Raw genomic sequence first — 12,170 nt, 5'->3', positions numbered from 1 at the left:
GAGGACTGGGTCATAAACCGAAAGGTAAACAGAAATGCAAGGAGACCACTCTTCAGCCCCACCACGCAGCTAGAAGGCCTGAGGTAAGTTTTCCATGAGGCCATAATGTAAAAGTGAAATTATTAATTATCTGTTATCCATGAATAATTACACTTTTGACACTTGTCAGAACCGTAAGCCGATAGGCCTTTTAGAGGAAAAGGTCCAGAGCCTGAAGGATCGGATTGCTACCCTTCATGAGATCAAGGATGGAGAGAAGTTCCTTAAAAGACGTCATGGGGCCTTCGCAGGGATGGGGAGGGACAACAGAGCAGAGAACTTCCCTAATGGGAATGGGTGACTTAATATTAACTAGCAGGAGTAATTTTGGTTTGCCGAGAATTTTGATTTGTCGAGAATTTTCTATTTTTCCTGGAATCAAACCAAGTTGACTCAAAGGATTCTTTTTGAAACTTTATTTTTGTAGGGAAACAGAAAAAAAAGTTGACACTGATTCCCTTTTTAAAGATGGCATAAGAGCGAACCACTCTTCAACCTGGTGACGCAATAGTTTATTCCAAGGGACCAAATTGTGCACTAAAATTCATGTTAGGGTCAGTTCAGAAGATGCCCTTGAGTTCCCCTTCCCATTTAATGCCCCTCTCTTGCCTCCCTTGGAACTCCATCTCCACCAAAAAGAAGACCTCCTTCTTCAAGGAGGAAGCCAGAAAGTCACCTTTTCATTCCTTCTATCCCTCACAGTCCCCACTTCTGCCTGTCTGAGATGTGGAGGGCTGTGAGAAAGCTGCTGGCATCTCTTGGACTTTGGTGCAAGTGTGTGCTTACTGCTGCAGCATTGTTCAAGTCTTCTTCCCTCCCCAAGGGAAGGAATGGTTGAGTCTATCAGGTGTGTCAGTGGCAGCCTCATCAGCTTCTGCTGCTGCCATTTGTCAGCATCCGGCCCGGCTTTCTTTGCTGCCTCTGTCCCTCCCCATCTTTCTTGTCCCGTTGCTGCTGCTCTGTCTTGTGCAGTTGCCTTGGGGCAGGTCAACACGGGGCATGCACAGCAGCCGGGCAGACAGCCAAAGCCTCAGACCTGGCTGCCACTACCCTCTCTCTGCCAAATTTGGGTAAATCTGATAAATTAGGGTAAGTTTTAATTTTTTGTATTGGTGTTGTTTTTACACGTTTTGGCCTGCAGGAGGTGTAATTGTAAAGCTAGACCTGGCTCAGTCCGAATCTGCCCGAATCAGAGGCGATTCAGACCGAATCGTTGATTTGGCCGATCCGAATCACCAACCCTATTTTAAAGCCCTTCACAACCATGAACCCACATACTTAGGGGACCTTCTCCTTCCATATAAACCTGCGAGCCAACTATGGACATCGGGCTGCCAACTGTTGGTTATCTCACCACTCTGGGTGGCTTGCGTGGCATTGGCCAGAGCCCAGGACTCTTCCATTGTGACTCCAACTCTGTGGGATGGCCTCTCTGAAGAGGGATGAGGAGGGACCCTCACTGGAGCTCTTCAGGACCTAATTCAAGGCCCGCTTGTTTTCCAGAGCTTTTGAGAGAAGCCCTTTTCACACAAATTTTAAAAAATGTTTTGAGGCAGGAAATAAAAGTTTCCTTCATGGGGTTGTTCATTCCCCCCTCCCTTTATGTTCTGAAAACATTTCATTTCCAGCCCAGCCTCAAAGCATTTGAAATGAATCCCTTCTTAAAACTATAATTTAGCCTGAAACGTTTTCAAAACGTTTTCACTTGCTGTGCAATCTATTTACTACATTTTCCAGGCCTCTGTGCTGTCCCCAGACTTCCTCCTCGGTGCCATTTTATTGCATTTCTGAGCTCACTCTGTTCCCCCGCACCTGTTTAATTCCATCATTTCTTTGTGTGTGTGTTTTTTTTATTTGGGGAAGGGTTAAAATCTTCACAGCATTGATTATACGAGCTATAGAGAATCACAGAACATACTATTATACGAGCTACGGAGAATCATAGCAACAAGCATTGAAACATCAGTTCAACAAATAACTCAAAAAAGGTGAGTGCAGACAAAGATCATTGGCAAAGGGGAGGATAGAAAATGTTTTACAAATGTTTTAGGCGATTTGTGCAGAAGGGACCGGAGCCTGAATTGGGAGGTATCTTTTAAAGGGGATGGGGGAGAGGTTTGGCCTTTGTTTTACTTTTGGTTTTTAAATAGCAGATATTTTTAACTATTATCGTAGGCTGCCTTATGCTATAGGGAAAGGCAGGATATAAATGTTTTGATCGTTGATAGATAGACAGACAGAATGTAAAGCTCACAGCTGCAATGATTTCCTTCATTTCGTCTCCTGAATTCAAGTAGAAGAGGTGGCATAACAGTGTAACCTTCACAAATCTCAAAGATGAATCACCAACTCCCCCCCCCCCCAAAAGACACTCGAAATTGCTGGGTAGGGTGAGGAAATCGTCTTTGCTGTGGAATGTGACAGACAGCTCCAATTCTGCCTGTTTGCCTTCTGACTGGAAACCCTAATCCCAAATCCTGTCAAGCACTTTTCTCAAAGCTTTTTTTCCCTTTCTTTTTCATCATTCTCTCCGTTAACATTGCCAAGACATGGTCCCATTTAGGAGAAGTCCCCTGCAAACAACTGTGTTGAAAGCTGATGAGAAGATGCGAATCAGACTTCCTGTCTGAATTTTGCACTGCAACCTATATATTTTGGAGCAAACTAGGACAACAGTGAAGGCAATATGTATACAAACACCCACCAACCAAGTAATCGGGCATACAAGATTTACCACACGTCTTGTAAGTCTAACAGAATTTGGCGCTTTCTTGAACTGATGTCTGGGGTTTATTCTGAGTTTACCAGTGAAGTGGCATCCTAAGGCAGAGGCGTAGCTAGGGGAAATGGAGCCTGGTGCCCAGTTTTGCAGGGGGCCCCGCCCCTTCCCCCGGTATGGGCAGCCTCCCCACAATCCAAGGCCGCCCTCCCCCACTATGACCAAGGAACAATGTTTTGCACCATGTCATCTCAAAGTCACCATCACATTGTAGAACATGCCCCAACTCACAAATCTGAACACACCCAGGGCTCCCTAGTTTAAACAACATTGAAAGTAATGCTGTTTTTTGGGGGGAATCCCCTCTGAATCAGCATCACTTTTAATGTTGCTTATACATCCAACAAGGATACTCCCCCCCCCCGCAACAGCCTCTCATTTATCTAGAGTCACAGTTGAACTCACCAATCATGTTAAAGGTTAACTGCTACTTCTTGCCCCTAGACTGACTGTCTCCGACCTTTGGGTTGAACTTCTGCTGACTAGAAATGAACCTTCTGTGAACCTTTACTCTCTTTTTTATATATCACGACATGTGCGTGGTTTTGTTTTGTAGTCTGTCAAGTCACTGCTGACTTACCGTAACTTCGTAGGATTTTAAAGGCGAGAAAAGTTCAGAGGTGGTTTGCCGTTGCCTGGCTCCACATCATGACTTTGGTATTCCTTGGAGGTCTCCCCTCCAAATAGTAGCCAGGGTCAGGGTTGAGAGTATGTAACTGGTCCAAATCACCCAGAAAGCTTGTATGGCGTGAGTGGGGATTCAAACTTGTGTTTCCCAAGTTCTAGTCCAACACTTTAACCACAACATACTGGCTCGCTAAGCCTGGATATACTGGGGACATACACACTCTTGATACTGGCTGATTTTCTCCCCACATGCCTTTCCAAATCGTTCCTAATTTGTTCTTGTTTTTTTTTTACTTATTCAGTTGAATACAGCTCACCAAGCACATATTATGCTGGCTAATCTCCCTAATCTTTGAAATCTCAGACAAATGGCAAAGAGAGAGCTGATCTATTGCTGATTGATGACGGATTACTATTTACGGCTGATTGGAGGTGTCTGTTCAGCTTGGCCTGGTCACAAGTCACGCTGGCTTGCCTACAAATAATGAATCTGTGTTTTCCCCGTATTGCACTAAGCTGGTATTTTCAATGACCCAGCATGCTTCTCCTCATTAAGTTACTCTGATCTTAAAGCCGATCAGCATATTTATTTTATTGGTTACATTTCTATCGACCCAGTCCTATTGGGGAGAGGGAATCACATCGTGGAGGCAGCGTGGGGCTGCACAAATGCACTTTTATCTATCTATCTATCTATCTATCTATCTATCTATCTATCTATCTATCTATCTATCTATCTATCTATCTATCTATCTATCTATCTATCTATCTATCTATCTATCTATCTATCTATCTATCTATCTATCTATCTATCTATCTATCTATCTATCTATCTATCTATCTATCTATCTATCTATCTATTAAATTTCTATACTGCCCGATCCCCGAAGCGCTTCGGGTGGTGTACAACATAAAATTCAAACAGTGTTGAACAAGGAGCAAATCATACAACACAATAAACAATCACATAGGCTCCATCCAATTAATAATCAATAAAACATTCTAAAACTTCATAGAAAACAGCGGTTAATAATTAAAGAAATAAAATAAGCAAGAGGCGTCCAAAAAACCCCATTTACAACCTACCCCAAGAAGGAGGAACGGGGGGCCCCTCAATATGAGGGGTACCCTGGTGTAACAGCGCAAAAACAAAGAGCAGAGAGGGGGCACCACATCAGCGACTGGACACTCCAAAGGCCTGGTGGAACAACACGGTCTTACAGGCCAGTTCAAGGGGCACCCCAGCTGGCAGAGGGGGAAAAGGTACTGGTGGCCAACCATGCCTCAGCTCCATGGCAGTGAAAACCGGACATCATGGCTAGAAGTCCAGGCCAGTGGCATCTGATTGGACGCTGGGGCAGGGTGTGGGGGGCAGGATGACCCATTCCTGGGTATGGAACGGACATTTGTGGGCTTGTGGGAAGGTGCACCTTGGCCCAGGGCTTGGATGCCACATTTTGGGTGGTGTAAGTCTATTAAGTCCTAAGGAAAGCTTTCTGGCAGTGGTGGGGAAATGGTTGGGGTTTTTCTACCTCCCTGCTCCACTGGAAAGCCCTCTGGAAGGGGCAGGGCAGCACTGCAGTGGCACCATCCCTAACCATAAGCTGAGGATTTGGGGGGTACCATTTACCCTCAAAGCAGTTTGCATGGTGATCTAAGCAAATCTCCCATCCAGTCGATGATGCAGAGATTTGCTTAGGATTAATATTAAGCATCATCTGAAGTCATCTCCTCTGGACTTCTGAACATAAGAGCTTTGTCTTACATCCTGGCACCTGTCATTGGCCATGCTGGCAGGGGCTGATGGGAATTGTAATCCAGAACATCTGGAGTGCCAAAGGTTCGCCACCACTGACTTAGTGCATAAACTAAATCTCTTCTTGTCATTCTGCTACCTGATGCTGAGAAATCTTTCTGAAGTTCTTTGCTTTATGCCTGGGTTTTAACCTGATCTATAGATTTGGCTTCCATACTCACTTTTCATTGTTGATACTTTTCAGGGTTGTTGTTGTTTTTTTAATCTGAACAAGCACTCATTTAAAAGAAGCTGAAAAGCAGATCTTGAATCATGCTGAATTTTTGTGACCTGCTTTGGGATCCACTGTAGACCCATTGCCAACACTGTTGCCTCCCTGCTCCACATGGGGTTTGGAAGAGGAAGAAAAGTTGGTTTTTATGCCCCACTTTTCTCTCCTGTGTAGCAGGGCATGAGTGCCTGGGAAACGCTCAAGTACGGGGGCACACCGCCGGAAAAGGGTCTCTCACACTCCCCCGACTGACCTCTCCTTCCAAAGTGTGGATTCGGAGAAACCGCTGAGGTTGCAAGACCTCCTGGCTCCAATGCGTACGTGCAACTTCCAAATCCCCGGCCCAAATCCCCCTGTGCCCTTTTGCCCTGTTCATTGTCTTGTATCCAGGTGCTGCCAACCCCTGCCTGCCTTGTTTGTTTTTCCTAGTGTAAACTGTCAATAAAAGGGCTTGGGGAGAAACGGGACGGCAGAGTTGCCCCCTGCATCTCTCACTTGCCGAAACAACATACTGTCTCCGTTGCTGTAAGACTACAAGTGGTGCCCAACGTGGGGCCCTACAATTCCTGACACGTAAGGTGAAATGTCCTGTAGCAACCAGAGATTTGCGGGAATTGGTTGAGGAAGTAAACAGGCAATGCCCCTGGTACCCGGACTCGGGGACGCTCGATCCAGAAGACTGGCTCAGAACCCCGCGCTCCAATTCGTGTCCTCCACGCAAACAACATGCTATCTCCATTGCTGTAAGACTACACTCCTGTAAGGAGGCTCAAATCAGCTAACAAACTCCTTGCCTTTCTTCTCCCCACTACAGACACCTTGTGAGGTAGGCGGGGCTGGAAGAGTTTGGAGAGAGCTGTGACTAGCCCAAGGTCACCCAGCAGGCTTCATGTGCAGAGCAGAAAACAAAACTGGTTCACCAGATAAGAGTCTGCTGCTCATGCGGAGGAGTGGGGAATCAAACCCAGTTCTCCAGATTAGAGTCCACCACCTTTAACCACTACACCATGCTGGCTCTCCATAAACAAGGAGTCAAGGCAGTTTACAAACTCCTTTCCCTTCTTTTCCCCACAACAGACACCTTGGGAGGTAGGTGGAACGGAGAGAGTTGTGTGACAACAGTGACTGGCCCAAGGTCACCTAGCAGCCTTCAGGTGAAGGAGTCAGGAATCAAACCCAGTTTCCCAGAGTAGAGTTGACCACTCTTAACCACTATACCACACTGGCTTTATGAGCCCAGTATCCAACTCTATGCTTGCTGCCTCCTGAGGCAGCAGGAAATTGGGGATGGGTGGGTGGGTTTAATAGGCTTGACAATGTTCAAAAAAGCTAAAATTTTATTGGTTTTAGTAATTGCACTGATTATAATGGTAAATTGTACACATGTGGATATTGTTGTGCACCGCCCAGAGCCCTTCGGGGATGGGGCGGTCTACAAATCCAAACGAACAAACAAACAAACAAACAATAAATAAATAAATAAATAAATAAGCTGATCTGGAAATTTGGATTTTCTGGATTTTTTGAAACGTTTAAAACTTGCAACACCCCACCCCCAAGCACACAAAAGAAATGGAAAAAATAGTGTACACTTTTCATTCTCTGTACCTTTTCAGATATTGCATTCAATAGCAATACAGTTACAAAAGTCTGTGGATTACAAAGTAGCCGAGAATTCCAGGGATATCACCAAAAGGGGACATGTTGGTATCCCTCACCTGGAACACTTATCCGCCCCACTTAAGGAGTTAAAAAAGGTTTTTTTTTAAAAAAAAATGTGCCCTTACATGTTCCATTAACAGCTTGCTTCTGAAATGTCAGTTTGCAAAGAGAATCCTTGCTGAACTCTGAAGACAACCTGCATATCAAGATGGTTAAAGGAAGCAAGGAGTCACACATGGAATGTATTCAATAGGTAAGAGTTTCTCAACTTTTCCATTAAATAAACAACCCTCAGTTGAATCATGTTTAACCATGTTTAGATATTTGAAGGGAAGCCATGTTAGTGAGAGAGCAAGCTTGTTTTCTGCTGCTCCAGAGACTAGGACCAGGAGTTGGGTTCAAGGTGAAGGAAAAGAGATTCCACCTAAACATCAGGAAAAACATCCTGACAGGAAGGACTGTTCAATAGTGGAATGCACTACCTTGGAGTGCAGTGGAGTCTCCTTCTTTGGAGGTTTTTAAAGAAAGGCTGGATGGCCATCTGTCAGGAGAGCTTTGATTGTGCGTTCCTGCATTGCAGGTGGTTGGTGGCCTTTGGGGTCTCTTCCAACTCTATGATTCTATGGTCAATTCCGCACTTGCGTTATCTCGAATCTGGGAAGTTCGAGCTTGGCGTTAGAACCTAAGTGCTCCGTGAGACAGCCACTGGGATCAAGCGTGGTTTTGTACCGAAAGCTTAGCACCGATGCGTAACGGTCAAATTTCCGACTCCAGTTGGGAACTACTACTTTTTCAGGGAACCACGCTCGAACTCAGCTCCATTCCAGTAAAGTGCGGAATCTCTGGTGCCAGGAGTTCCCCATACAACCAATCACAGCTGAGGGTTTCGGGCATGCGTACAGCTGGAGAACCACCACGGCAAAAATCGCGCCTAATTTTTCCCCCTCTTCTTTCTTGCGTTCGAAGCGATGGCTGGTCGCACAAACGGCCAATCAAAAGATGCCACCTGAGTCCCTCCATTCCTGTGGCAATTTTTTTAATAACGTGTGTGGGGATAGACGGAACATAGCTGTAGAACAGTAGCCAATCGAAATGGAGCACAGGATGATTCCACCCTCTGAGCTGGGATCAAGCTGGTTGCAGTGGGGAACAACAATGGCTTCGACCTAGGTTAGTACCCTTCTCAGGGAACTGGGTCGAACCTATTTTACTCGTGTGCGGAATCACCCTTTGATTCAGTTTGAAATTTTAATACGAGCAACTCAAAGAGTCTATGTCATTCTAAATACTGGGCAGAAGCATCCTACCATTATGATTAAGTCCACTGTAGACTCTGGCAGAACTCCATGATAAGCACACTGTAGACTCTGGCAGAACTCCATGGAAGAAACATTTTATTTCCCCCCTCAAAATGTTTTAAAAGGTTCACCCAGAAAGAGCAGTTGTCAAAAATGTGGACTCCCTCAGTTCTTTGATATTCGTCTTTGAATTAAATTGGAGTTACAACAGGTTAGGCAAAACCATTATGACTGTCTGTCTTAATGACTGGGAAATGGCCTAATGCATAACTAGCACAAAACAAAGGAAACCCCTAAGGAACTTCAAACACCCATCTGATAAAGGGAGCTTTTTCATTACTACTTGCAACACTTACAAAAAGCAAAGGAAAAGATTAAAATGATTTAAAGTCCACTTCACATAAGAACTCCCGATCTCATCTATATCCAGTCGGAATGGTGAACATTAATACCACTTGTTCTTTAACCACACGCTGAAAATTCCAACTTAATAACCACTACTGATAATTAAAATACTTTCCTCTGTTAAGTCTTGTAATAACGATCCACTAATCCACTAATTGATTCTCGAAAGCTCATACCTTGGAAATCTCGCTCGCCTCCGAAGTGGGACTGGGCTCAAATCTACTGCAGACCAACCCTGAAACTTTTTTTACCTTAAATTAACTGTGTAAAGTATAGGTGTCAAACTAACTGTGTAAAGTATAGGTGTCAAACATGATGCTGGCAGGGGATGATGGGAACTGTAGTCCATAACATCTGGAGGGCAGCGGGTTTGACACCTGTGGTGTAAAGCAAGGGCCTTTACACACAGTAGCATTTAGCCTGTGCAAAGACATTTTGAATATGAGCTGCCTTTCACTTTGCAGCAACAGCCTCCCCCAACGGTTTTTCCCTGTCTTTTATTCCCTATTCTTGGGAACAACATATCCACAAAACCTGCACCTGGCTATGATTAATTATTTAGCCTGCGGCAGTGGCAGATGAGCAAGATAACTAATTCATTTCAAGGCAGGCTCCAGAGGTGTTTATTTTGGATTTAGATGCGATAAAGGGGGCAGGATGAATTTCTTGACATTTTTTTTAAAAAATCCTGTGAAAACACTTCAACAGTCCCTGTCTTTGTTTTGCTTCTTAAAAAAAAATCCCAAGAATGGATAGAGCTACTTCAGAGGATTAAAGCAACGCCTTCTGAAAGGGCAAGAGTGGAAAGGATCTTTCGGCTTTGGGTTGGATTCAAAGGACCTTTAGGCTTTGGGTTGGATTCAATGGCCCCTTCCGCATATGCAGAATAATGCACTTTCAATCCACCTTCGATGCACTTTGCAGCTGGATTTTACTGTGCGGAATAGCAGCATCTACCTGCAAACCGTTGTGAAAGTGGATTGAAAATGCATTATTCTGCATGTGCGGAAGGGGCCAAAGTCCTTCACAACCTTGACCAGAAAAGGGTGTTTTTGGCCATTGTGTGATCTTTTCAGAATAGCAGGGCACCAGAAGAGGCCTTTTTGTCAACCAAAAAGTTGCGATAAACAAGTGCTGTTTTTAAAAAGTCTCCGAACAGTGTCGAAAATGGGGAAATTATCATCTCCTCTCCTTGCTCTCTGCCCACCTCTTGCTTTGCCAGCCCACTTCCCCAGTTTTCTTGTCACCTTGTTGTTGAAAGAAGGTATTATGCAAATGTCTATTTGCATATGCGCATGCTTTGCTACAGCAACTGGCAGGGAGAATGGGAAGCGCGCAGGCATTCTGGTGGGGAAAAAGAATACTACTGCCAGCTAGAACCAATTAGTTTGTTGGGAGGAGATTAGACATAACAGGGGATCCATTGCTATTGCCAAAAAAGCAACCCTGTTTCCTGGTAAAGTCTAGTAATAAATGAACATAAGAACATAAGAACTAGCCTGCTGGATCAGACCAGAGTCCATCTAGTCCAGCACTCTGCTACTCGCAGTGGCCCACCAGGTGCCTTTGGGAGCTCACATGCAGGAGGTGAAAGCAATGGCCTTCTGCGGCTGCTGCTCCCAAGCACCTGGTCTGCTAAGGCACTTGCAATCTGAGATCAAGGAGGATCAAGATTGGTAGCCATAGATCGACTTCTCCTCCATAAATCTGTCCAAGCCCTTTCTAAAGCTATCCAGGTTAGTGGCCATCACCACCTCCTGGGTCAGCATATTCCAAACACCAATCATATGTTGCATGAAGAAGTGTTTCCTTTTATTAGTCCTAATTCTTTCCCCCAGCATTTTCAATGGATGCCCCCTGGTTCTAGTATTGTGAGAAAGAGAGAAACATTTCTCTCTGACAGCAACAAATGATACATCATGAGTCCTTCAACCATGCAACAAGGATTTCAGGGAATGAGCAGCCCTATATTTTATGTCTATAGTACATTTTTATAGTACCCTTCCTCCAAGGGGTTAGAGAGAATGCACATTGTTTTCCATTTCTCTGCTTGAGCTACACAACAACCCTGTGGGATTGGTTAGATCACCCATAATGGCTACCAGTCTCCAGGTGGGGCCTGGAGATTACCCAGAATCACAGGTGCTCTCCAAACTACAAAGATCAGTTCACCTGGAAAACATGGCACCTTCAAAGGGTGGCATTGCATCTCTGCTAAGCATGGTGTAGTGGTAAAGAGGGGTGGACTCAAATCTGGAGAAGTGGGTTTTACTCCCTACTTCCCCACACGAGCAGCGGACTGTTATCTGTTTGTTCACTCAGTGGTATTATCTCTCATTCACTTGTGAATCCTGGGTTTCCCTGCAATCCCTGGAGCAGCAGTGGCATAGTGGCTAAGAGCAGTGGCTAAGAGCAGTGGCTAAGAGCAGGTGCACTCTGATCTGGAGGAACCAGGTTTGATTCCCAGCTCTGCCACTTGAGTTGTGGAGGCTTATCTGGGGAATTCAGATTAGCCTGTGCACTCCCACACATGCCAGCTGGGTGACCTTGGGCTAGTCACAGCTTTTCGGAGTTCTCTCAGCCCCACCTACCTCACACAGTGTTTGTTGTGAGGGGGAAGGTGAATTGATCCCTGTTGCCTGGAGATCTGTTGTAATAGCAGGAGATCTCCAATCATTGCCTGGAGGTTGGCAACACTACTGACTAGATCCTAGGGTTGCCAGATCCATTTTAGGAATTACCTTGAGATTTGGGAGTGGAGCACGAGGAGGGTGTGGTTTTTGGAGGGGAGGAACTTGGATAGATATTCCATAGAGTCCACATCTCAAGGTTCCCATTTTCTCCTGGTGAAACGATCCCTAGGCTTGGTCAATACCTTAAATATTTGGTAAAATTCAGATTTGGGCTGATTCGGGCATAAAAGTATCTGTATGCCCGAATAAGCCCAAATATAAGATTCGGATATTCGAATATATTCGGGTCCATCTGATACTTTGTATTGTTGGTGTTTTTTTGGTTTTGGCCTGAAGGGGGAGCATTTTTAAAACTAGCAGCACCAACATTTCAGGGTCTCATCTGGAGACTGTCTTGATGTTGTCGCCCAAATTTGGTGACGTTTGGTTCCAGGAGGCCAACGTTATGGGCCCTCAAATGGGTAGCCCTATTTCCTAATAGCTTCCATTGGAAACAATGGAGGATGGAGGCACCCACTTTTGGGGTACCATAACTTTGGCTCCCTGAACCAAAATTCATCAAATTTGGGTGAAAACATCAGGATAGTCTCTGGATGAGACCCTGAAATTTTGGCGCTGCTAGCTTTAAAGTGCAGTCCCT

This window comes from Sphaerodactylus townsendi, linkage group LG08 (assembly GCF_021028975.2).
Source record: "Sphaerodactylus townsendi isolate TG3544 linkage group LG08, MPM_Stown_v2.3, whole genome shotgun sequence".
Classification (NCBI taxonomy): domain Eukaryota; kingdom Metazoa; phylum Chordata; class Lepidosauria; order Squamata; family Sphaerodactylidae; genus Sphaerodactylus; species Sphaerodactylus townsendi.
Note: the sequence above shows the minus strand (reverse complement) of the source record.